Source organism: Erinaceus europaeus, chromosome 2 (genome assembly GCF_950295315.1).
Source record: "Erinaceus europaeus chromosome 2, mEriEur2.1, whole genome shotgun sequence".
Taxonomy (NCBI): domain Eukaryota; kingdom Metazoa; phylum Chordata; class Mammalia; order Eulipotyphla; family Erinaceidae; genus Erinaceus; species Erinaceus europaeus.
The window spans coordinates 108,112,853-108,139,518 of NC_080163.1; the positions used below are offsets into that span (position 1 = coordinate 108,112,853).

Sequence of the window (26,666 nt, forward strand, 5' to 3'; positions counted from 1 at the left end):
TGGGGTTTCCTGGTACAAAAGCCAGTCCACCTGGGGTCAGGCTACCTGTTCAGTGAGAGCCCCTTCTCCAAAGCCCCTCTCCCTACCAAAGACTCCCTGGGTGTGTCCTTAGTCCCCAAAGTCTCATGACAGGTACAGAGCAGTTCAACATCAATGCTTTGCCCCACCCTCCTCTGCAGAGGGGACTGATATCTTTGTTTTACTGGAGTAAAAATATCACATTTACTATTTTCACCACTTTTAAGATTTATCTTTATTTTTATGCAAGAGAGATAGCATAACAGCACTCAGCTATGCCATATGCTGTGCTGGGGATCAAATTTAGTGACTCTGACATGCCAGTCCTAAGCTATCACCTCCACCCCACCCCCTAGTTTCAAGTATTTTCCAGTGTCCAGTTCATTGGCACCAAGTACATTCCTATTGTCAGTACAACCATCACCACCATCCACCTCTATTGTCTCCTCAAATGGAAGCTCTGTTTCATACAACACTAACTCCCCTTTCCCCCTCCTTATACCTTCTCCTAACCTCTAAGTGTGTGTGTGTGTGTGTGTGTGTGTGTGTGTGTGTGTGTGTAGTCTCAGCGGATCTTCCTAATCTAGCAAATTCATTACCTCATATATTACCTCATACTGTGGACTCATCCAACCTTTGTCCTTCTGTTCCTGGCTTACTTCACCCAGCAGAATGCACTCAGGGTCCAGTCATGGGTCTGCATGTGCCCAAATCTCGTCATCTTGCCATTAGTAAAGAGAATGTGTTTAACCACAATCAAATTCATGGACCCTTGCCCTCTACCATCACACCCGTGCCAGCCAAGAACCTACTTAATGACAAAAACTTGCCTTGAATCCAGTCATGCTTTTGTTTGCTTCTCTTTTCTTATTTAAATACAGCATCAGGGAATTAATCCATGTCATCACACAAAGAAGGGCACACACTCTACCAGGTGAGCTGTCTCCCAGCCCCTCAGCCATCCTTTTGAGTTGGGTTGTTCATTTGTTTGTTTTGTTTTTGGCTACCAGAGCACTGTTCAGCTTTGGTTTGTGGTGGTGCTGGGGCCTGAACGTGGGGCCTCAGAACCTTAGGCATGAAAGTGTCATTTTGAATAACACATTATGTTATCTCCCACCCATGAGTTGGCTTTTTAAACCACAGGAATATGAAAGAGTATTTACACATCCCATTTGCATGTGGGCAAAGTGTGTTGTGTGTTCACTCAGAAAATGTGCAGGTGGGAACGGGACATGACAGGGCAGGGAAGGGGACAGTAGGACTTCAGGACTACACTCCACAACTGGGTCCCTCTGATGGGGCCTTGCCTGACTACCCAAAGCCCTGTGTTACTGGGGGAGGGGGTGTGGGGGGGATGTGGAGGGAAGGATATAGATACTTATATAGATACTGTCTTTACTTCTCTTTCTGCATCAGAAGGGGATGAAAGGGTGGGAGGTACCCTAACAGCTATCTTTAGAGTTTTACCCTAATTCTGTGGTATAACCCCTACCTTATCCCACTTATTCTTTTTTATTTCTTTATTGGGGAATTAATGGTTTACAGTCGACAGTAAAATAAAATAGTTTGTACATGCATAAAATTTTCCAGTTTTCCACAGAACAATACAACCCCCACCTCTGCCATCATGTTCCAGGATCTGAACTGCCCCCCCACCCTAAAGTCTGATACTTTGGTACAATACACCATATCCCACTTATTCTATTCAAACTACATGTCTATCAGGCCTGTCACACACCAATAACCCAGCCTGGTCCTTGTCCAAGGGATCTGGGAATTCCTAAGGATGTTGAAGCTATGTATGAGGATAACAGGATCTGAGTTGCTTAGCAGGCCTGCAGTCTAGAATCCAAGCAAAACCCAGATGTCACTGCAGTCCCAGGAGCCTCCCTCCCTCCTGGTCAGTCTCCTCTCCTCTCCCTCTCAGCCCTGAAAAGTGTGGAGCTCCTCCAAGTGAAGGGGGAAGGGCAGCAGAAGAGAAAGTGGGTTGCCATGGTGATGGCAACCAATGATAGAAGAGCTATTTGCTGTAGGAGGGGAGCCCTCTGTGCATGTCCCCTTAACAGTCTAATGGAGAGTGGGGCTTAGACAAGGAGAGGGTAGGACTTCACTACCTGAGACCAGATCATTATTTAACTACTCCCCTTTTAATTATCTTTATTTATTTGTTGGATAGAGACAGTCAAATTGAGAGGGGGGGGAGATAGAGAGAGTAAGAGAGACATCAGCAGCTTCACCACTAGAAAAGCTTTCCCCCTGCAGGTGGGGAAGGGGGCTCAAACTTGGGTCCTTGTGAATTGTAACATTTGTGTTCAACCAGATGTGCCACCACCCGGCCCCTAGCTACCCTTAGAGCCATTCATCTGTGATGCGGATACATATGTGTGTTTCCTGGAAAAGGGACTAGACAAAGGAACTCGAGTCAGGGCCTGGGGGGATAGCAAAGCACACATGCCTTACCTTGCATGGGACTCTGGGTTCTAGCCCCAGCACCATAAGGGAGCACCATAGGTGGCACCAGATGAGCTCCATGGATGGTGGAACATGGCTATATTGCTTCTCCTTTCTCTGGTTCTTACTCCACACTCTCTTTCTCTCCTCTCTCTTCCTAAAGACACTGAATTTAGAAAGTGGGTGTGGGAGGCCATTCAGTGGTGCTGAGCATATGTAAGGTCCTTGGTTCATTCTTTGGTGCCACATAAAATAAAAATAGAAGAAATTAAAATTTCATAAGGTTCATGGGAATTTATTTTCTTGCCTTCATGTTAAAAGGAGACTAACATTAGGGGAGTTTCCTCTATAGAATGTATTCAATGGAACATTGTCACATGTATACCTACAACAAAAACACCATGAATGCACCATGCAGGTTTTTTTTTTTCCCCATCAAAATGTCATTTGACTTGAAAAGTGGCGATCATGATGTGTGCACTCCTATGACATCTGTGGCTAAGATTCTTCCATCAACTGAAACACAAACTCAGCCAACTCCCATTTAGGCAATGCTGGGTTGCCAGAGCTGTTTGTTTATGCTGACAATTTGATTTGTATGCTAAATTGCAAGGGTGGTTAATGTTTGGAACAACAGCATATGATGCTTATCCAAACCACATATATCAAATAAGCTGGAACCTATAAGTCACTCAGAAGAATGCCTGATACAAAGTATGTGTATAATCAGTGCTAGCTAGCGGGAGTCGGGCTGTAGCGCAGCGGGTTAAGCGCAGGTGGCGCAAAGCGCAAGGACCAGCATAAAGATCCCGGTTCGAACCCCGGCTCCCCACCTGCACGGGAGTCGCTTCACAGGCGGTGAAGCAGGTCTGCAGGTGTCTATCTTTCTCTCCTCCTCTCTGTCTTCCCCTCCTCTCTCCATTTCTCCCTGTCCTATCCAACAACGACAACAACAATAAAACAATAAGGGCAACAAAAGGGAATAAATAAATAAAATTAAATTTAAATTTAAAAAAATGTAAAAAAAAAAAGAAAAATTAAAATCAATGCTAGCTAGCTAGTATTTATTATGACTGCTATTAAATACAAAGGTAGACTACATATGAGCTGGCCAACAACAGGAGCCCATTTTAGACTTAGTAACAAGGGGCTTCATATTACTCTTTAACTGTTACTATACACACTGCACACACATTAATTAGAAAATAAGTAAAAGAAGGGTCCAGGCAGTGGTGCTGAAAACACATGTTGCAATGTACAAAAAAAAAAAAAAAATCAACTCAGGTTCAACCCTTCAGTCACATTTGCAGGTGGGAAGCTTCATGAGTGGTGGAACAGTAGTGCAGGTGTCTCTCTTTCTCTCTTGCTCTCTAACTCCTCTCCCCTCTCAATCGTTCTCTGTCCTATTTAGAAAGAAAGGGAAAAAGAAATAGGGCCAGGCAGTGACACACCTGGTTGAGCACACACATTACCATGTGCAAGGGCCTGGGTTTCAGGCCCTGATCCCCACCTGCAGAGAGGAAGTTTCACAAACAGTGAAGCAGAGCTGGAGGAGTCTCTGTCTTATTTCTAACTATCTCTTCTTTCTCTCTCAATTTCTCTTTGTCCTATCAAATAAAAGAAAGAAAGAGGGGGAGGGGAAAAATGGTCACCAGGAGTGATGGATTTATCATGCAGGCACTGAGCTCCAACATTAACCTTGAAGAAAATAAATAAATAAATAAACAAACAAACAAACATCAACTTCCGAGAATTGGGAGGTAGCACAGCGGGTTAAGCTCACATGGCACAAAGCGCAAGGACTGGCATAAGGATCCCAGTTCAAGCCCCAGCTCCCCACCTGCAGGGGAGTCCCTTCACAGACAGTGAAGCAGGTCTGCAGGTGTCTTTCTCTCCCCCTCTCTGTCTTCCACTCCTCTTTCCATTTCTCTCTGTCCAATCTAACAATGACAACATCAATAACAACAATAATAACTCAACAACAATAAAAAGACAAGGGCAACAAACGGGAAAATAAATAAATAAAATTAAAAATATATATATCAACTTCCTGGAGCAGCAGATTGATGATGTAGGTACGGAACCCCAACTGGTGGCCAAATAATAACATAAGAAGAGGAGGAGGAGGAGAAGGAGAAGGAAGAGGAAGAGGAGAAAGTGGAGGAGGATAAGGAGGAGAATATAAAAAAGAAAATAGGCAAATGATCTAAAGAGACATTTCATCAATAAGGATATATAGGCAAATATACTCCTTAAATAAATCAATATATTTCAAGCAGCAGTTACAATTTAACACCACCATGAGATACTACTATACATCCATTAGAACAGATAAAATAAAAATAATGACCAGATTGAGTCATGCTAGAAAAAGTCTAGCAATTTCTTTAAAAGAAAGAAAAGGGGAGTCGGGCTGTAGCGCAGTGGGTTAAGCGCAGGTGGCGCAAAACACAAAGACCGGCATAAGGATCCCGGTTCGAACCCCGGCTCCCCACCTGCAGGGGAGTCGCTTCACAGGCGGTGAAGCAGGTCTGCAGGTGTCTATCTTTCTCTCCTCCTCTCTGTCTTCCCCTCCCTCTCTCCATTTCTCTCTGTCCTATCCAACAATGACAACAACAATAATAACTACAACAATAAAACAACAAGGACAACAAAAGGGAATAAATAAAATAAAATAAAATAAAATAAAATAAAAAAAGAAAACAGAGCTGAAAAGAAAAGAAAACATAGCATAATGGTTATGCAAAAAGGTTCCATGGTCCCAGGTTCAATCCCTAGCACTACCATAAACCAGAGGTGAGCACTGCTCTGATAAAAGTTAATTAATTATGTATTTGAGTTTCCCATCCAAGGTAACACTTATTGGAAAATCCCTGCTCTGGGCACACTGAGAAAAGACTCTGACTCTGGAGGGCAGATCTCACTTTTTTTTTTTTTAATTTTAAAAAGGAGACATTAACAAAACCGTAGGATAAGAGGGATACAACTCCACTTAGTTCCCACCACTAGATCTCCATATCCCCTCCCCTCCCCTGATAGCTTTCCTATTCTTTATCCCTCTGGGAGTATGGACTCAAGGTCTCTGTGGGATGCAGAAGGTGGAAGGTCTGGCTTCTGTAATTGCTTCCCCGCTGAACATGGGCATTGACTGGTCGATCCATATTCCCAGTCTGCCTCTCTCTTTCCCTTCTTCTTCTTCTAGCATTTTCCCTTCTTCCATAGCCAGTCAACAGAGTCAGGTTGAAAGCTGTCAGGAGCTGCTTGTTGCTGGCTTTGAAAGTGACTGGGATCCATGTGGATTCAGTTGGCTAGGAAGGATCGTCAGTTTCCCCAATGAATGGGTACTCACGGGATGCACCACGAGAAGGTCGATCCAATGCATCCCAAGTAAGGTGGGTCTCTGGGGAAGCGGTGCTCCAGGACACACTGGTGGGGTTATCTGTCCAGGGAAGTCTACTCTAAGTTTCAGGCAGTTCATCTGTCCCAGGAGGAGCCAGCCACTGGACAATTTTCAGCCTGACCTCTCAGCCCCTCAAAACTTCAGCCTCAGAAGAAAAATGATCAAGTCCCCAAAATACCTGACACTAATGGCACCGGCTGTTTCAGTCCATGTTCCACACAAAGCCTACCCACCCCACCTCCGCCTCCCCACCTCACCCCCCACCCAAATCCTCCAAACAAGGACAGAATTGGTTATGTGTTTATATACAATTTCATTTCCTGATACCAAGTTGCATCTTATCCAGCATTTTGGGACTGAAATTTAACAGAAAACTATTTCAAATTACCTTAAACACAGACAGAAAGTTCATTTAAGTTTATTGAGCTAGCAAATGAAAACAGACAAAAATCAGAATAAAATGCACAGCAGGGCTGGGATAGGGAGCCAAAGCAGCAGACACTAGGGACCTGTTCTCTCTCTCCCTCTATCCATCTTTCCTTTGTCTTCTCTTATCTCCTTTTTCTCTCCCCTGCCCAACCCACCAAGTTCACATCTCATATATTCAAGTGCACTTCTACCTCTACCATGAAGAGTATTTCCTTCCATCCCTGTATCAGACTCCTTGCTCTTTGAGCACTGCCTAGCTCATATTTCTAGGAGTGTCAGAGGAATATTGACCCTCTCTTTGTCCCAATTTCGAATATTCAGGTAAGAGAATTTGGCAGGCCCAGTCTCAGCCAGGTGTGTATGTCTGGTGCATGGAATTCTGGCAGGTGATTGGGAGTGATTCTGCCACATGCGCATAACCCACTGCGCTACAGCCCAACTCCCTTGAAGTGATTTTGAATGGGGCAGAGAGAACCATCCTCAAAGTAGATCTTGCAGAACTAAATAGATACCCCATAGGGCTGCTCCACCAGGTTAGTGACTTGTCAGGGCAATCTTTGCTGGCCAAACATCTTTAAATAAAAGATGTTTGGAAAGAACACTGGAATCAGGTTAGGCCAAAATGAGTCTCCCTGAGATGAAAAAGAAAGAGGCATTCACTTGAGGAAAACTGGTCCTGAAATGAGTGCAGTCTAGAATGTTCCCAGCTGTGACCATGAACTGGGAACACAGACTGACAGGGACTCAGAGGTTATACAAGCTCCTGTGTTAAATACAAATAGATATGAGATCCAGGTCAGATGTGGTAAATAGTTAATTGAATTTATATACTTTCTTCAAATTTGGTAACTACTGTCCATCCTAATACAACTTTCTAGTTCTATTTTCAACTCTGATACCATCTTTTCAGGCAGTATTTTTAGTACACCTGCAGGTTAACTATCAAAATCCAGCAAAATTTACCACAGTCCTGGGCCCCTAGAACATACTTAAAATAGACTTCTAGCTTTTATCCACACTAAAATCCCTATTGCCATCTGCTCCATTCCTGTTCATTAAACATTTTGTCATGCTTTATATATTACTGCATCTCACCCACCAAGTTTCAGATGCTACTATGATCTCATCCTGAACTCCCAGGGAAGATGACCTCACCAATATATCCCACAACCTCACCTCTCCTGAGTCCTACCCCACTAGGGAAAGACAGAAACAGGTTGGGGTTATGAATCCACCTGCCAACATCCATGTCCAGTGGAGATGCAATTATAGAAGCCATACCTTCTGGGGAGGGGGTAGGATATGGAGATTGGGCGGTGGGAATTGTGTGGAGTTGTACCCCTGCTACCCTATGGTTTTGTTAATTAATCCTTTCTTAAATAAAAAAAATTAAAAAAAAGAAGCCATACCTTCCACCTTCTACACCCCATAAAAAGTTTTAGTCCATACTCCTAGAGGGAAAGAAATGTTAGACTCTGAACTCCATCAGGACCTGGACAGATAAGAGGGAAAAAAGAGAGAAATAAAGAAAGAAAGAAAGAAAGATCATTCAGAAATAGTAGGTGTGACTTAGGAAGATAAGACAGGATAAGAGGAAAAATGGGCAGATATAGATAGATAGATAGATAGATAGATAGATAGATAGATAGATAGATAGATAGTTATAGAAATAATAGTTAACCCATATCTGTGATCTTGGGAGAACTAATGCAATTTTCACTGGAGGGATTGGGAACACTGGTGATGGGATCAATATTAAATCATTAAAAATGAAAAAAGAAAGAAAGAAATAGAGGAAGAAAGGAAGGAAGGAAGGAAGGAAGGAAGGAAGGAAGGAAGGAAGGGAGAGGGAGGGAGGGAAGGAAGGAGGGAGGGAAGGAAGCGAGAGAAAAAATCATTCAAGTACTCCACCTGTAAGATGAGCAGTGGAGCTGAGCCACATTGAAGACTCTAATTTGGGCAAATTATGTGGCTTCTAAGAAGTCCAGAGAGAGAAAAGAAGGAATACAACACTGTCTCTGTCTGGTTCTGTTTGTCCATAAGCTGGATGTGTATATCAACAGAAATGAGCATGAAAGTATTAGGGATAAAGCCAGCAGAATGTAAACCCAGAATATACACAAAACACCACAAGAAGAGGGAAACAAAGAAGGAAATTCTCGGAGACAAAGGTGATACATGGATTGTTTTCAAAGAAATAGAAGCATTTACTACTCTACGTGTGTGTGTGTGTGTGTGTGTGTGTGTGTGTGTGTGCGTGTGCGTGTGCGTGTGCGTGTGCGTGTGTGTGTGTTTCAAGTTTTTTCCCCTATTGAGTTGTTAGAGACCAGTTCAACATAATTTAAGGTCTGTCTTCATGGACTCTGAAGAAAGCAGTAAAGGAATGGAAGGAAAGCTAGGCCAATGGGTCACAGGAAATAAAATTCAAATCAAAAGCTTTTGTTTCTAGGTAGTGCTATAAAAATTCACTTCAGAATATATCTGAATCAGAAAAAAGAATCTCAAATTTCTTCTCACAATCATGATCCCATTTTCTTTTTTTTAAATTGTTTATTTTTTTAATTTCTTTACTGGAGGATTAATGGTTTACAGTCAAGAGTAAAATACAATAGTTTGTACATGCATAACATTTCCACATAACAATTCAACTCCCCTCTAGGTCCTCCTCTGCCATCATGTTCCAGGACCTGAACCAACTCCCGCTACCCCAGAGTCCTTTACTTTGGTGCAATACACCAAAAGTAAACAATTTTTTTTTTTTGTAATTGGATTCATTTCATTGAAGATGCCTTTAAAATTTATATGGAAAAGAGTTCTGCCAATATTTTCCTCTAAGTATTTGATTGTTTCTGGTCAAACATCCAAGGGGTGTTGAAATCTCCTACTATTACTGTGTTGCTGTTAATATATTGCTTTAGCTCTTTCAGTAGATGTTTGATGTATTGAAATTGTCTTTCCTTGGGTGTATAGATGCCAATAATCATTAAGATCTATTGATTAACTGATCCTCTGTGCATTAAGTAATGTTCATTCCTGTCTTTTTAAATTTTATTTATTTTAAGGTCTATCATGTCAGATTGAGAATAGCTATTCCTGGACTTTTTTGTGGTCCATTGGCTTTTATGGTAGTTTTTTATCCTTTCACTTTGAGTCTGTGTCTTGTTGAGTTAGGTGGGATTCCTGCAGACAACATATGGTTGGGTTGTGTTTTCTGACCCATCTTCCTACTCTTATAATAGATGAATTCAGGCCATTGACATTAATTGATATTATAGAATGAGGATAATTCCATTATTCTAAAATTTTAGAGTGTTCTGGTATATGGCATGTTTATAATGTGATTGTTTATAAGAGACCTTTCAGAAAAAAAAAAAAGAGAGAGAGACCTTTCAGAACTTCTTGTAGGGCAGGCTTGGTGATAGTTGATTCTTTCAACTATTGCTTGTCTGAGAAGGTTTTGATGCCTCTATCTAGTTTGAATGACTGTCTAGCAGGATACAGTAGTCTTGGTTGAAAGCCTTTCTCAATGAGCACTCAAAATATATCTTGCCATTCTTTTCTGGCCTTGAGTATTTGTGTGGAAAAGTCTGCTGCTAATCTTATGGTGTTTTTTTTTTTTTTTTTTCTGTAGGTGACTGTTTTTCTCTTGCAGTGTTCAAGATCCTTTCTTTATCTTTATTCCTTTTCATTCTAAATATGATGTGTCTTGGTGTTTTTAAATCTGGGTTAATTCTATTTGGGACCCTCTGGGCTTCTTGAACCTTTATGTCTTTCATCTTGTCTAGACTAGGGAAATTCTCAGCTATTATGTCCTGGAGAATGCTTTCTTCCCCTCCCTCTCTTATTTCCCCTGGCAAGACAATAATGTGCATATTTACTCTTTTGAAGTCATCCTATATAGCTCTATTGTTATTTTCAGTATCTCTCAATCTTTTTTTGAGATCTCTTACTTCTTTTTTAGGTCCCTCTCTCAGTACTATTCAATCCACTAATCACACTTGCCTGAATTGACTTGTGTCTAAGTACAGTACTTGAAGAGTTAACAATTAAGGAAATTAACAGTTGTTTCAATGTTGTCTTTAATCCTTGAGGTAAAGCACAGTGGCTGTTAAAGTCTCTTTTTTTCTTTATCTTCCTTGTAGGCTATGGGAGCCTGTGGGCTTTTAACTATAAGTAGATTTTTCAAGCTTAATTACTCACTCCTAACCTAGAGATAAAATAGCGTGGGGGAGATAGAGCAGTGTTTATGAAAAAGAGACTACCATGCCTCAAGAGTCCAAAGCCCTAGGCCCAATTCAGCTTCTCTGACAGTAGTCAGAACCAAAAAGGGTAGCAGTCATTGGCCCTGTGAGTTTCTAAACAAATCCTGTTTGTATTCTGTGGGTTCTGAGGCAATTATTCAATGTCTCTGAATTCCTTAGGTGAACAATGTGGAAAGGCTCCCTCTATACAGCCTCAATTCCAGAACATTGGGAGTGTATGTCTTCTCCTGAGTTTCCCAATCAGGTCTCTGCCCCTGATGTCAGCACAGGGCCTCCCCACTGCCGTTCCAGCCTTCAGGGACAGTAGCAATGGAGACTCACAGTTGCATTTGGTGAGCCTTAAAGGATCTTCTTCTACCATCAGCAGTTTATTTGTTAATAAAACTTAGCAGAGGTGGTGCCTAAACTGGCAAACTTCAGGACTGTTACCAGCTGCTCCCGAGTAGGTACAGGCTTTCAGCCCCAGGAATCTCTCCTTAGGCCCCCCTCTGTCCAGGAGCCACACATGTTTGCACTCATCCGTGACTTGGTGGGTTCCCAAAATATTCCCAGTCTTGTCTTGTTGTGTTCTCAGGTAATCTTTTCTATTATTCTTAGTTGACTGGGGAGAGGAGAGAGACCCAGCTGCTGCTACTCTGCGGCCCCACCTCCAGAAGTCTCCTAATCTTTGATTTATTAATAAGAAAGATAAGAGTAGAGAGGGAAAGAACAAGACATCACTCTGGTACATCTGCTGCTAAGGATCGAACTTGGGACCTCATGCTTGAGAATCTAATGCATTACCCACTGAGCCACTTCCCAAACCACAGATCCCATTTCCTAACACATATATTAGAAAAGGCCCAATTTGGGGCTTATGGTAGTGCTGCAGATTGAATTTAGATGCTCAGAGCCTCAGACATAAGAGTGTTTTGTATAACCATTATGCTATCACCCCAACTGATGGTCTCATTTTCTTTGTTGCTACAGGGTTGTAACCCCAGTGTCCTATCCATCATCTTTAAGGAAAAGGAGGGAAGTTTGAGCTCAGCCACCATCTTGCCAAGTTACCATTATGTCACCAGTTTCCTGATCAAGTAGCTCTAGAAATAAAGAGAATGGAAGCCCAGAAACAGCACCAGAAAATTCTGGGAATTAGCCTTGGCCTGGACCTCAACCTGCCATCCTGGGCCTTCTTCTCAGCCTGTGGTTGTGTTCCCTGCCCAGGGAGAGGCTCATGGGTAATAGGCACAGTGAAAGCTCTCCCAGAGGGAGGGAGACTCGGTCACAGCTAGCATGACATCATTCTGGTTACTGAGGCTCTTAGGACACCAATGGTGCCCTGAGCTCCCCTAGGGATGCCACTAGGCAGGTCCTCTAGGTACCCACAAGTAACTGCTATACTTTAATAATGAGCTTCATGACTGGGGAAGTCAGGCTATTATAGGTGTTTCCTCATGCAGAGAATAATCTCACTTGGCTAGAGGCTGGATGAAAAGAAAGAAGGGAATGTGTTCCTGATTCTAGCTCTTCCTTCCTCTGAAAACTTCAGTAGCTTCCCAGAAGATTACCAAAGCCCAAACCTTCAAATATTATCCCCAAGGGCCCCCATAGTCACCACTCTAGTCTTCCACACCCTCATTCCTACCCCACTCAGACTCACTTATTAGCAAATATCAAATATCAAAATATTACCATGATATGCTGTTGGCTCCTCAACAATGCCACCCCATTTCCAGCCATCACCTCTGAAGTACTTGATCTTGGTTGAGGTAACCTCCATGTCTGACCAGCTTCTCCCCATCTTTCATTCCCAGGGCACATGTTACTTCCATTGGGAGCTCTCCCTGACTCAAGAAATATGCTTCTCACCCCAGATTTCCCAGCACAATACATGTACATGATAATGATGGTGACTGAGAAAAACTAACATGAGAACTGAACTCGAATCTAGTTTTTTGTTGTTTTATTTTGCCTTGCTTTGCTTTTTACCAGAGCACTGATCAACTCTGGCTTATGATGATGCTGGGGGTTGAACCTGGGACTTCAGAGCCTTAGACATTAAAGCTTTTTGCATAACCATTATGCTGTCTCCTCTGTCTGCATCTGGCATTTTTTAATATTTTTATTTATTTATTAATGGATAGAAATGAGTGAAATTCAGAGAGGGGGAGGAGATAGACAGCTGCAGGCCTGCTTCACCACTTGTGAAACTTTCCCCATGCAAGTGGGGACCAGGGGCTAGAACCTGGGTCCTTATGCACTATAATGTGAATTCTTAACCAGGTGTGCCAGCACCTGCCCCACCCCCCCTTTTCTTTTTTTTTACAAGAGCAATGCTCAGCTCTGGCTTATAGTGATACAGGGGATTGAACCTGAGACTCTGTAGCTTCAGGCAAGAGAGTCTCTTTGCATAACCATTATGCTATTTCCCCCCCCCCAATCTAGTGTTTTAAAGAGTTATTTATTATATGAGAATCACTCTGGCAAATACAGTGTCAAAGATCATGTTCCTTACTGTCTTCTCAGCTGACAAATCTACATTTTTATTTTTTAAGGAAATTTAATTTCCTTAAATTTTTTAACTTTATGTATTATTGAATAGAGACAGAGAAAAATTGAGATGGGTGTAAGTGATGGGGGGGAGGGGCACACCTGGTTAAGCACACATAGTATTAAGTGCAAGGACCTGCACAAGGATCTGGGTTTGAGCCCCCCGCTCCCCACCTGCAGGGGAGACACTTCACAATTGGCAAAGCAGGTCTTCTGGTGTCTATCTTACTCTCTCCCTACCTCTCCCCTCCTCTCTCAATTTCTCTTCTGTCCTATTCAATAAAATGGAAAAAATTAGCTGCCAGGAGTAGTGGATTCATAGTGCCAGTACCCAGCCCTAGAAATAATCTTGGAGGCAAAAAAAAAAAGAGAGAGAGAGAGAGACATAGAGACACCTGCAGATCTACTTCACCACTTAATAAAGCTTTCCTCTTGCAGGTGGAAACCAGAGGCTTGAACCCAGGTCCTTGTGCACTGTAGATTGTATGCTTACCTAGGTATGACAATGCCTGGCCTATAAAATCTACATTTTTAAATAGGCACAAACCCACTGGAAGAGTAGAATTCCTTAAATTATAGGAAACATAGTCATGACATTTCAGATGTTGAAGTACAGTATGCAGAGAAGGTGTTTTGAAGAAGGGTATATTGTAGCCATCATTTTACAACACTGTGCAGTCCCTGTTGCTTTGAACATTTTTCTTAAAAGGCTTAGAGTTTTTACCTTTCTCGCTCTTTCTTTCCTTTTTCTTTGCCTCCACAGCTTCTAATTACAGGATGCAGGAACCTATACAAATTCACCACTCTTGGCAGACTTTTTTTTTTTTTTTTTCAGATAAAGAGTGAAGGACAGACAGGAACAGAAAGACATAGAGAGGAGAGACACCACAGACCGCTCCACTGCTCATAAGCTTCCCTTGTGCATGGTCCTCCCACGTGGTAGCTGGGGCCATGACAGAGTGTGCACTGGATGGAGACAGAAGTCAAAGGGAAAAGAAGAGAGAAAGAGAGAGAGAGACTTGCAGCATTGCTTAACCACTCATAAAGCTTCTATCTTGCAGGTGTGGACTGGGAGCTTGAATCTTAACCTTGTACATGGTAGGTAACATTTCTGCTCTATTATTATTGCAACCTCATTTGTTTCAGTTATTTATATTCTTTTTTAATATTTATTTTATTTATTTATTCCCTTTTGTTGCCCTTGTTTTATTGTTGTAGTTATTGTTGTTGTCGTTGTTGGATAGGACAGAGAGAAATGGAGAGAGGAGGGAAAGACAGAGAGGAGGAGAGAAAGACACCTGCAGACCTGCTTCACCACCTGTGAAGCGACTCCCTTGCAGGTGGGGAGCCGGGGTTCGAACCGGGATTCTTATGCCGGTCCTTGTGCTTTGCGCCACCTGCGCTTAACCCGCTGCACTACAGCCCGACTCCCTAGTTATTTATATTCAATGAACGAGTGAATATAAATTCACTCAGTAATTGTCCTTCACTTCCTTACTTATGTCACATAGCATAATCACTTCCAGTTCATTTCATTTTGTCCAAAAGACACAAGGTCATCTTTTTTTAATTGCTGAGTTGTATTTTGTTGCGCATTATGTCCCACAATTTCTTTATGTAATCATGTCTCAATGGGCATTTATGTTGATTCCATAGTTTGGTTATTGTGAGTTTGTGAGTAGTGTTGAGTAGTTTTCTTCTTTGTTTGTTACTGTTTTCCTTTATGGGATCACAAAAGCTGAATATTAAAGTCATTCCTGACTCTGACTCCTAAATCCCTTCCTGCCAGTAGAGAGTAGTGCGCCACCTAGAGGCAGAAATCACTTAGCACAGAAGCAAAATCCCAAACTGAATGCCCTATCCTCCTGCCCCAGGTTTCTGGTTCTCTGGACTGGGAAAGAAAAAGCCTAGCACTTGAAAACGTTTCTTTTCTCTCTTCATTTTGATCGAGGACCCAATTTTTACTTCTTTGTACATTCTGAATTCAAGTCCTTTGTTAGGCTATATGTAAGCATTTTACATATAGCCTAACATTTTGTAGCCTTTACTTTTTCTTACTTTTTTTTTTTTTTTTTACCAGAGTACTGCTCAGCTCTGGCTTATGGTGGTACAGAAGACTGAACCTAGGACTTTGGAGCCTCAGATATGAAAGTCAGTTTGCATAACCATTATGCTATCTACCCCCATCCTATGTAGCATTTACTTTTTAATGATGTCTTTAATGAATAAAACCTCCTCATGTCAACGTAGCCTAATTTACCAAACCTTTCATCACAGCTAGGTTTTTGTATGTGCTTTGGTGGTCTCTATACACCAAGACCATGAAATTATTTACTTAATTTATTTTTTAAAAGCACTATTTGGCACTGGGTAGTTAGCATAATGGTTATGCAAAAATACTTTCATGCCCGAGGCTCCAAAGTCCCAGCTTTAGTCCTCAGCATCATCATAAGCCAGAGCTGAGCTTTTTTTTCTTTCTATTTCTTTGAGTAGACAGAAATAGACTTTTTGCGGGTCCCTTTAAAAAAGCAGTCTATAATCTACTATGGTTATTTTGAAAACCTTGTGCAATTTGATGCTTCCTGCAGATATTTTCTTTCTTTCTTTTTTTTTTTTCTATTTTCTTTTTTTGCCTCCAGGGTTATTGCCACTTGATTTCCCACCCACCCCCCCCCACACACACAAAATTGAATAATGTCAGCTTTGCTCAAGAACCAATTGTGGACCCCTATTTATCCTTAGAATCAATACAAAGCATCTTCACCTATTACTAGTCATTTAGCCCATCGCTCTAATTTTCTTTATAACTGGACATACTCTGGTTTGTTACATACATTTGCTTCTTACATTCTCAAAAGACAATTACAAAATTAAAGAGTTGTTATGAAAAGTTCATTTAATACTTCCCCCCACTGCTTTTTTCTTCTTCTAAATAAAGACAGGCTGAGTCCCATACTAACAAAACTGAACTTAAGCTAAGGTTTCCTTTACCCTTCGATAGCTTCATGCTGTCTCTTTTTGTAGAATGCACTACTTCCTAAATAATTTTCTTCCTTTTTCCTTATTGTGTAATTTATTTATCTATTTTGGATAGAGACAAGACAGAAATTGAAAGGAAAGTGGGAGAGGAAGAGGGAAAGAAAGAGACCTGCAGAACTGCTTTATTGCTCGTGAAGCTTTTCCCTTGTAGGTGGGGATCAGGAGCTTGAGTATAAAGTGTGCATTCAACCAGGTGTGCCATCACCCAGCCCCTTTCCTGAATACTTTTCATTTCTGTACAGCAGCTGGAAATTGATACTCAAAAATGCTATCTTCTTTCCTTTAAAGTTGTATGTTTTTGTTTGTTTGTTTGTTTGTTTGTTTTTTGATATCTCTGGACTTTCACTGCTCTGGGATGACTTTTTCAGATAGAGATGTGGTGGGGCGGGGAGGTGTTGGAAGGAGTGTGGGAGAAGAAACCACGGCACTGAAACTTCCTTAAACTCGGTGGGAGCTGGGATCGTACCTGGGTTGTGAACATGGTAAAAAAGTGCTTTATTAGTCAGGGGTTAGATGGCACAATGGTTATGCAAAGAGACTCTTATACCTGAGGCTCCAAAGTCGCAGGTTCAGTTCCTCGATTATCACCATAATCCAGAGCTGAGCAGTGCCCTGGAGGAAAAAAAAAAAAAAGTGCATTATTTAAGTGAGCTATTTTGCTGTTTTTCCTTTTAAAAAAATCTGCCTTTTCATTGCTCCAGAGCACTGTTTTAAAACTCTGTTCATGGGGGCCCAGCGGTAGCGCATCGAGTTACGTGCACATGATGCAAAGTACAAAGACCAACGTTAAGGATCCCGTTTCCAACACCTGGCTCCCCACCTGCAGGGGGGTCACTTCATAAGTGGTGAAGCAGGTCTGCAGGTGTCTCTCTCCCTCTCTCTGTCTTCCCCTCTTCTCTCGATTTCTCTGTCCTATCCAACAACAACAACAAGGGCAACAAAATGGGGAAAATGGCCTCCGGGAGCAGTGGATTCGTAGTACTGGCACCGAGCCCCAGCGATAATCCTGAAGGCAAAAAAAAAAAAAACAACCTCAGTTCATCTAGAACTCTTGTCTCTTAAACCCAGTTGACACTCACTTCATGGGCCACTTTAAAAGTAATTTACATAATGATTCATCAATTCAATTAGTATACTTTTATTAAAAATTTAAATGTTAATTATTTTAGGTAAAATAATTAAAGCTTTAATTAAATTGTTATTAAATTTTTTTTAATGTAGCAATATTCACTTGGGTATAAATATAAAGGAAGATAGTGCAAGGTAAATTACTCTCTTCTCTGCCCCAACCACCTACTTCTTTTTCCATAAACAAACATATTATTGGTTTACTCTGGGTCTTTTGAGAAATAAAATGAAAACAAGCACTCTTTTTTTATGGAAATAGCCATAGACTCTAAAAATCTTACTTTAAGTCACACTTAAAGATTATATCTTGTTTAATTCATATAGATTTACTTCATTCTTTTTTATTATTTTTTAATTTTTAAAATTATTTATTTTATCTATTTATTCCCTTTTGTTGCCCTTGTTGTTTCATTGTTGTAGTTATTATTGTTGTTATTGATGTTGTTGTTGGATAGGACAGAGAGAAATGGAGAGAGGAGGGGAAGACAGACAGGGGTAGAGAAAGATAAACACCTGCAGACCTGCTTCACCGCTTGCGAAGCGACTCCCCTTCAGGTAGGGAGCCGGGGCCCAAGTTGGGATCCTTATGCAGGTCCTTGTGCTTTGCACCACATGCGCTTAACCCACTGCGCTACCGCCCGACTCCCACTTCATTCTTTTAAAGCCTGTATATTGTCTCAGTGTATTGATTTATAGTTTACTTAGTCACCATGTCTTGGAGAGAACTTTTGATTTACAAAATTCATGTTAGGAGCAGGGGAGATAACATAATGGACATGCTATTAGACTCTTATGCCTGAGGCACTGAGGTCCCAGGTTCAACCCCCCATACCACTATAAGCCTGAGCTGAGCAATGCTCTGGAAATTAATTAATTAATTAAATGTCATTGAAAACAAAATTAATATTGGATGAATTGTAGAACCAAGTACAAATGATCAATAATGCTTCCTTCCTCTTTCTTTCTTCCTTTCCTTCTTTCTTTCTTTCTTTCTTTCTTTCTTTCTTTCTTTCACCCAGCCCTTACTCCAAAATGTATTCTTTAAATGAATAAAGGCAGGTCATGCAGAAAAGATTAAATAGGAGACCACTGAATACATGAAAACATGGTCAATGTCACCAGTAATGAAAGGAATGGGAAAAAATGAGCCATATAAGTTTATACTAAATTAACAATAATGGAAAAGACTGAAAACACTCAATCTACTAAGGGGATGAAGGATGAAGGGCCACTCTTATAGAATGTTTACAAACTTCTTGGAGCTTACAAGCTCAATAATTTATTTGACAAGTGAATTTTCTCTCATTTATTTATTTATTTATTTGGGGATTAATGGTTTACAGTGGCCAGTAAACTACAATAATTTGTACATGCGTCACATTTCCCAGTTTTCCACATAACAATTCAACCCCCTCTAGGGCCTCAGCCATCATGTTCCAGGACCTGAACCCTCCTCACCCCCCAACCCCAGAGTCTTACTTTGGTACAATATTCCAACAAGTGAATTTTCTTTCCAGGACTCTATGTCAAAGGAATAACTGGACAAGGGTCCTATAACACAATGTGTATAGAATAGTATTATAGGCCTATATGTGTATAGACCTGAGTACTTTATTATTTTTAAATATATAATATTTTCTTATAGTCTATTTATTAGATAGAGACAGAGAAAAATTAAGAGAGAAGGGGAAGACAGAGGGAGAGAAAGAGAGGCACCTGCAGCACTGCTTTACTGCTTATGAAGCTTTTCCCCTGCAGGTGGGGAGCAGGGGTTTGAATGCAGGACTTTCAATATTGTAACATGTGCACTCAACCTAGTGCACCACTGCCTTGGCCCCTGACTACTTTAGTAATAAGTTATGACATAACTAGACAATAATGTATATATTAGAAATGGTACTTTTATGGATTGTCCATCTAGCTGAAAAAGTTTTGCCATCGTTACATTTATGCACCTGAAGGTTACTTAATACAACAAAAATTTGTTTCAATTATATTATCACTTTATAGAGGAAATGTTGATTTACATGATTGTTGTTGTCACAAGGGTACATTTCCATATCCCCCCCCCACCTCACAATAGGCATCAGTACATTTCATCCTCAACCATACCATCATCTTGTTCCATCACAGAGACTTCAGTCTCCAACTTCCCCTTAGCGCTCCCCTGCCCCCCTTTTTCATTTTTTATTTGTGATTAATAAGCGGCTTACAAGCTCTACATTGCACTGCCACCAAGGTTCTGTGTCCCCATCCTTCTACTTTCCAAAGATAACAGTTAACAACCACAGTTACCACAAAGTCTTAGAAACAGTTAATACAAAGAAAATTCTTACATTAAGTGAATATAAAAAAACAAGAACAGAGTCAGTTTCCACACACTATTTTGCATGCTTGAGTTTTTATAGAGGGAGGAAAATTGCACTGAAATATTTAACAGAATTAACAGGGGTGGCAGAATTCTGGGTGGTTCTCTTTACAATGATCTGAATGGACACTGCATTAATGCAAAAAAAAAAAAAACCTATTATACCTCTGTGTATTATACCTCTGTCTGCAATAACTGGTCCTATCTGCATTTAATTAGTTTATTTCCACCTCTACTCTCCACTTCCTCTCTTCCCTAAGGAAAAGAGTAACTCTAAAATGATGTAGAGAGCTGTTTTTTTACAGGCCCTCAAGAGTTAAATTTACTCCAAATTAACTGCTTTGCCAGAAGGAGCATCTGACTTTAGACTGGCTGTTGGTGACATAATGCCAGTGCAGGAGCCAATAGCAGCATCCCTGCTTAGGAATTTTCCTGAAGCCCCATGCAGCTGTGGCTTGGGGTGGACTGGTAGGGGTTCCTTGAGTTTAGATGCTGCTGACAGCACTTTGAAGGGCTCTGGCTTGTCTCAGCCACTTTATGTGAGAGCTTTTTCACTTCCTGAAGCCTCTTGCTTTTCAGCTGGTGGCTTTGCTCGGAAAGCCTTGGAATTCCTTTTTTTTTTTTTTTAGTTTTTTTTTCTAATTTTATTTGTTTCCCCTTTTGTTGCCCTTGTTTTTATTGTTGTTGTAGTTCATATTGTTGTCGTCGTTGTTAGATAGGACAGAGAAATGGAGAGAGGAGGGGAAGACAGAGAGGGGAAGAGAAAGATGCCTGCAGACCTGCTTCACAGCCTGTGAAACGACTCCCCTGCAGGTGGGGAGCCTGGGCTCGAACTGGGATCCTTCGCTGGTCCTTGTGCTTTGCGCCACGTGCGTGCGTTTAACCCGCTGCGCTACCGACCAACTCCCAGACTCCCAGCCTTGTAATTCCTGAAAGTCAGTGTTATGCTTCATGTGTACCGCAGGTTGTTACCTTTTCTCTTTGGGGGAAGCCAGTGTTACAGCTCCACCCATTCTCCCTGGCCTGCACATCACTCTGACACCCACAGATTCTGAAAATAAAACCCTGCATCAAAGACTCAGACCCTAGTATCCACCAACCAACCACAATCAACAGGCTAACGTTACCTTTACCTGGTTTTTCAGTGTAATGTACTCTTTTTAGAATACCAAATGGAGGAGAAAGGAGGGGAAAAAAAGTCATGTAGACACAGCCATGGCTAGCAATGAGGGGCAGTGGGGAGAGATTAGTTTGCAAATTTGTAATTGCACCATGGTTTTTTAATTTACCTTTTGTCAAAGAAGCATTTCCTTTGGTTCTTCTTTTTTACTGGCTTCATAGGAAGTCTACATATGAAATACTTTAAGTATTCCCCTTCTTTTGTATATTTAGATTATTTTCAACTATTCCCTATTGTAAATAAGTCAGTGAAGAACAAGGATCCTTTGTATATGATTTCTTGTCCCCACACCTGAATCTTTCAAAATGCAATGTTAGTGATATGATCATTTAGAAATTGTTGTTTTTTCCCCTCAGGAGTCGGGCGCAGCACAGTGAGTTAAGCACAGGTGGCACAAAGCACAAGGACCAGCGTTAAGAATCCTGGTTCCAAAGTAAGAAAGCAGAAGTACACTAGAGTTTGCAGTGAATACCTCCCTAATACTTCCTCTCCACTTTTCCAAGCTTTGGGTCCATGATTGCTCAACAATTTGTTTGGCTTTGTATGTTAACTCTCTTTTCAGTCACCAGGTTCCAGGTGTCATCAGGATGCCGGCCAGACTTCCCTGGATTGAAGACCCCACCAATATGTCCTGGAGCTCAGCTTCCCCAGAGACCCACCCTACTAGGGAAAGAGAGAGGCAGACTGGGAGTATGGACCGACCAGTCAATGCCCATGTTCAGCGGGGAAGCAATTACAGAAGCCAGACCTTCTGCCTTCTGCAACCCACAATGACCCTGGGTCCATGCTCCCAGAGGGATAGAGAATGGGAAAGCTATCGGGGGAGGGGGTGGGATATGGAGATTGGGCGGTGGGAATTGTGTGGAGTTGTACCCCTCCTACCCTATGGTTTTGTTAATTAATCCTTTCTTAAATAAAAAAAAAAATTAAAAAAAATAAATTGACAAATAATAGAATATATATGTATTTTATACATGAAAAAAAAAAAAGAGTCCTGGTTCCAGCCCCCAGCTCCCCACCTGCAGAGGGGTGGCTTCACAAGTAGTGAAGCAGGTCTGAAGGTGTCTATCTTTCTCTCCCCTTTTCTGTCTTCCCCTCCTCTCTCCATTTTCCTCTGCCCTATCCAACAACGATGACATCAATAACAACAATAGTAACTATACAATAAAAAAGGCAACAAAAGGGAATAAATAAATATTAAAGTTTTTTCTAGAAATCAAGCTTCCTGTCTTCTTATTCAAAATAACTTTAATTTCAAAACCAAACATCCAAATATCTTATTTATGATTGTTAAATCAACTTTGTAAGAAAAAATGTTTTGTCAACTTTATAAAAATTTTCAGCAAACTTTTGTAGCTTTGTATTAAAACTTAATTCAAAGGAGTCCAGGGAGATATTCAAAGTATTAGAGCTCAATATTTGCATGCCTGAGGCCCCAGAGACCCCAGGTCCAAAGGCTGGCACCCCCATAGTCCAGAGCTGAGCGGTGCTCTAGTCTTTTTCTCTCCCCCTCTCTCAATGTCTCTCTCTCTCTCTCTCTCTCTCTCTCACACACACACACACACAGGGAAAAAAAAAACTTTAAAGAAATTGTTAGAAAACAATAATAGATTTTAATTCAATGTAGTGTTACATTTCAGTTGCTTTTGTGAATGCATTGTATTTCCCAGCTAGATATTGCTGGCCTAAAATGCATCGGGGGCAGGAGAAATAGCATAACATTATGGTTATGTAAAGAAACTGTCATGGCTGAGGCTCCAAAGACCCAGCTTCAAAGCTCCTTATCACTATAAGCCAAAGCTAAGTAGTGCTCTGGAAAAAATAAAATAATAAATGAGTAAAACATCAGATTTTGGGGGGCTGGGCAGTAGTGCAGTGGATTAAGTGCACATAGCGCAAAGCTCAAGGATCCCAGTTTGAGCCCCCAGCTCCCCACCTGCAAGAGGGTTGCTTCACAAGCAGTGAAGCAGGTCTGCAGGTTTCTTTCTTTCCTCTCTTTGTCTTCCCCTCCTCTCCCAATTTCTCTCTGTCCTAACAAACAATAGCAACAGTAATAATAACAACAATAGACAACAAGGGCAACAAAAGGGAAAAAACAGCCCCCAGGAGCAGTGGATTCGTGGTGCAGGCACTAAGCCCCAGCGATAACCCTGGAGACAAAAAAAAAAAAAAAATCAGATTTTGTAAACTAATGTTACTTGAATTCACTGTACCAAATTCTCATTAGCTCTGTTTTGAGGAGCTTATAGGCAATTATTACAAAGAGAAAACTTGCAGTGTATGTCCAAGTCACCTCATTTGTTTTGATGTATTTGTCAGTCTAAAATGTCCTTTTAAATTCCACTTTGCTCTTTCTCTTTTAATTTATCAGTGAAATTACTATTGCTAATTTTTCTATTTGGGTGTGTACTGTTAGAAACCAGACTGATGGGGGTCGGGCGGTAGCGCAGTGGGTTAAGCGCATGTGGTGCAAAGCGCAGGAACCAGCGTAAGGATCCGGGTTCGAGCCCCCGGCTCCCCACCTGCAGGGGAGTCGCTTCACAGGCGGTGAAGCAGGTCTGCAGGTGTCTATCTTTCTCTCCCCCTCTCTGTCTTCCCCTCCTCTCTCCATTTCTCTCTGTCCTAGCCAACAACGAATTGCGTCAACAAGGGCAATAATAATAACCACAAGGAAGCTACAACAAGGGCAACAAAAGGGGGAAAAAACAATGGCCTCCAGGAGCGGTGGATTCATGGTGCAGGCACCGAGCCCAGCAATAACCCTGGAGGAGGAAAAAAAAAAAAAAAAGAAACCAGACTGATTACCGTGATTCATTTTCTCATTTTGTCTGGTGGGTTTTTTTTTGTATAAGCAGTTAATTATAGAATTTAAACTTTTATTTGAAAATATTAATTTTTAGTAGAAACATTTGTTGACGTAGCAATAATTACATTTAATTTTGCAGTACGTTATTTTCTGTTTTCATTTTTGCTCCATGCATTCTTTTTTCATGTTTTGGAAGGACTGCATCCTAGTTTTTAGCATCTTTCAACTGTTTGCTTATTTTAATATCATGTTTAAGTATAAAATGAAGCAATATGTATTTCAAAATATCATATTTACTTATTCGATACAGAGAGAAACTAAAAGAGAAGGGGGAGATTATGGTATATTTTTCAATCCTTTTTTTTATTTGTTGTTGATGTTACAGGGGTTTCACCACTCCAGGCTGACTCTTTTTTTCTTCCAGATAAAACAGAGACAGAAACACACCATAGCACCAAAGTTTCTTTCATCACAGTAGGTTCCAGACTCTGATTTAGATTGTGTGCATGACAAAGCAAGCACACTTTTTTTTTTAGTTGTAGTTATTATTGTTGTTGTTACTGATGTTGTCCTTTTTAGATAGGACAGAGAGAAATCAAGAGAGGAGTGGAAGACAGAGAGGGGGAGAGAAAGACAGACACCTGTGGACCTGCTTCACTGCCTGTGAAGTGACTTCACTGCAGGTGGGGAGCCAAAGGCTCCAATGGGGTTCCTGATGGATTCTGATGCCAGTCCGTGTGCTTTCCACCATGTGCGCTTTACCCGCTGCACCACAGCCCCGGCTCCCTCAAGCACACTATCCTAAGGAGCTGTTTTGAAGACCTGATTTTTTTTTTTTAACCTTTAGATAAATAAATTAGGTATTAAATTCTCAGCCAATTCAGGAGAATTTGCTCAAGATCCTATACTATTTCCATACACATTATTGCTCTGTTGATAACCAAATTGACTTTTTGTTCCTTTGTACATTAAGTTGGTATTTGTTGTGTAGTTTTCCTTTTGCATCCTGGGTACTACAATTTATTTTATTTTATTATTATTATTTTTTTTACCAGAGCACTGCTCAGCTCTGGTTTATGGTGGTGAGGGACATTGAACCTGGGGCTTTGGAGCCTCAGACAAAAGAGTCTTTGCATAACCAGTATGCTATCTACCTCCACCCAAATTTATTTTATATCCTGTAAACTATTTTCCATAATTTTTTTCCAGAATGTGATGAGAACTTCCAATTTACAATTATGCCAGTTAGTTTGTGTCCTGGTTTGCTCTGATTTTTTTACTATAACATTTAAAATTGTTATGGATTCAACATTGATTTAAAATACTATAAAATATAGGCAATATAACTTGTACTTGTATGTGTATAAGACCCATCATACCTACAGCCAAAGCCCCAGTATCATCACACTAAAAAGACCCTTCTATTTACTCTCCCCATCCTCCTTCCCCTCCAATAATCACCATTATTTTCACAGAGTGTAAGAGTTTTGTTGACTTTTACCAGTTATTTTCTCTTTAGCTATTCATAGTCCACATGAGTGAAAAAAATCCAATTGTCTCTTACTCTTACCTCACTATGCATAATCACTTCACAATCCACCCATTTTGTTCCAGAAGGCATACATTTATCTTTGTAAATAGGTGAATAGTATTCCATTGAACATATAACTCATAATTTCTTTACCCAGTCAGTGAGCATTAGATTCCGTGTTTTGGCTGTTATGAATAGAGTTCAGCTATGAACATTGAAGTGTAGGTATCCTTTCAACATTGCCTATAACTTGAGTTTGCAAAATAGCTCTCTTGGACAGTTTGCTATCTTGGCATGTGCACAGCCCCAAGTTTGAGCTTGATCCCTACCACTGAAGGAAGCTTCAGTGCTGTGGTCTCTTTCACTCTCTAAGTAGATAAACAAATAACTATAAAAATTATTACAAATTTTCAAGTTCCATTTTTTATTTGGGTGGGCCTCCATATCTTCATAATTTTCTAAAAAAAAAAAAGACTTATTTATCTATTAGTGATGCCAGGGAGCTGGAGGGAGGGTAGATAGCATAAGGATTATGCAAACCAGATTCTCATGTCTGAGTCTTCAAAGCCCCAAATTCAATCCCCTGCACCACCATAAACCAGAACTAAATAGTACCCTGGTAAAATAAAAACAAACAAACAAAAAATGGAAAGGAGCAAACTCAGAACCTCATACTTGTAAACTGGCCACTCTACCACTGCACCACCCCCTAAGCCACTACTTTTTCTTTCTTTCTTTCTTTTTTAAAACAGCTTTAATTTCTTTTTTAAATTTGTATTATATTTATTTATTTTTTCATAGCACTGCCTGGCTCTTGCTTATGGTGGTATGGGGGATTGAACCTGGGACTTTGGAGCTTCCCATGTAATACTAGAACTTAAACAGCCAAATGCTTGGCAAAACACACAACCTATCCACTGAGTTCTTCAGTCCTTTCTGTGTTATTTACTGGGAAAAAATCCTGTTCCCTCTACTCTTACTCTCCCCACCTGTTTAAACAAATGTGATTTATTGCAGGTGCCCCCAGAGACCAGGGATAGAGTCCTGGTCAGGCATGGATTAGTCTCCTGACCTTGGACAAGTCCCCACCTCTCTGTCTCACTGGGGAGTTAGGTACTGAGTGGTAATTTTGATGAGAGATCATCTTGAGGATACTTAGAAAGCAAACAAGGGAGGCTCACACACCAGTGTTCTGACTGAAGGGCCTGGTAGCCAGTAACTGATAAAGGAGGGGGTAAAAGGACAGAGGTTGAGAAGAACAGAAAGGAAAACACAAAAGCAGAAATTGGACTTGGTTTGGTGTATTGCACCAAAGTAAAGGACTCTGGGAGCTGGGGGAGGGAGGTTCAGGTCCTGGTGCAAGATAGTGGAGGTGGACCTAGACTGGAGGTTAGTGTTTTTTGCACAAAACTGAGAAATGTTACACATGTAACAACTGTATTTACTGTAAACCATTAATCCTCTCCCATAAAAAAATTTTTTTAAAAGGAGGGGGATAAAGAACATGAGCCAGACATAACCT

At 40.9% G+C, this 26,666-nt stretch overlaps 1 long non-coding RNA gene across 1 annotated transcript in view; it reads left to right on the forward strand.

Annotated features, from left to right (window-relative positions):
• Positions 1-899: 899 nt before the first annotated feature.
• Positions 900-26,666, forward strand: part of LOC132536962 (uncharacterized) — a 28,701-nt gene continuing 2,934 nt past the window's right edge. Inside the window, exons 1-2 of the long non-coding RNA XR_009548484.1 lie at positions 900-952; positions 14,154-14,190. This is a non-coding gene — a long non-coding RNA (uncharacterized LOC132536962). The remainder of the gene's footprint in view (positions 953-14,153; positions 14,191-26,666) is intronic.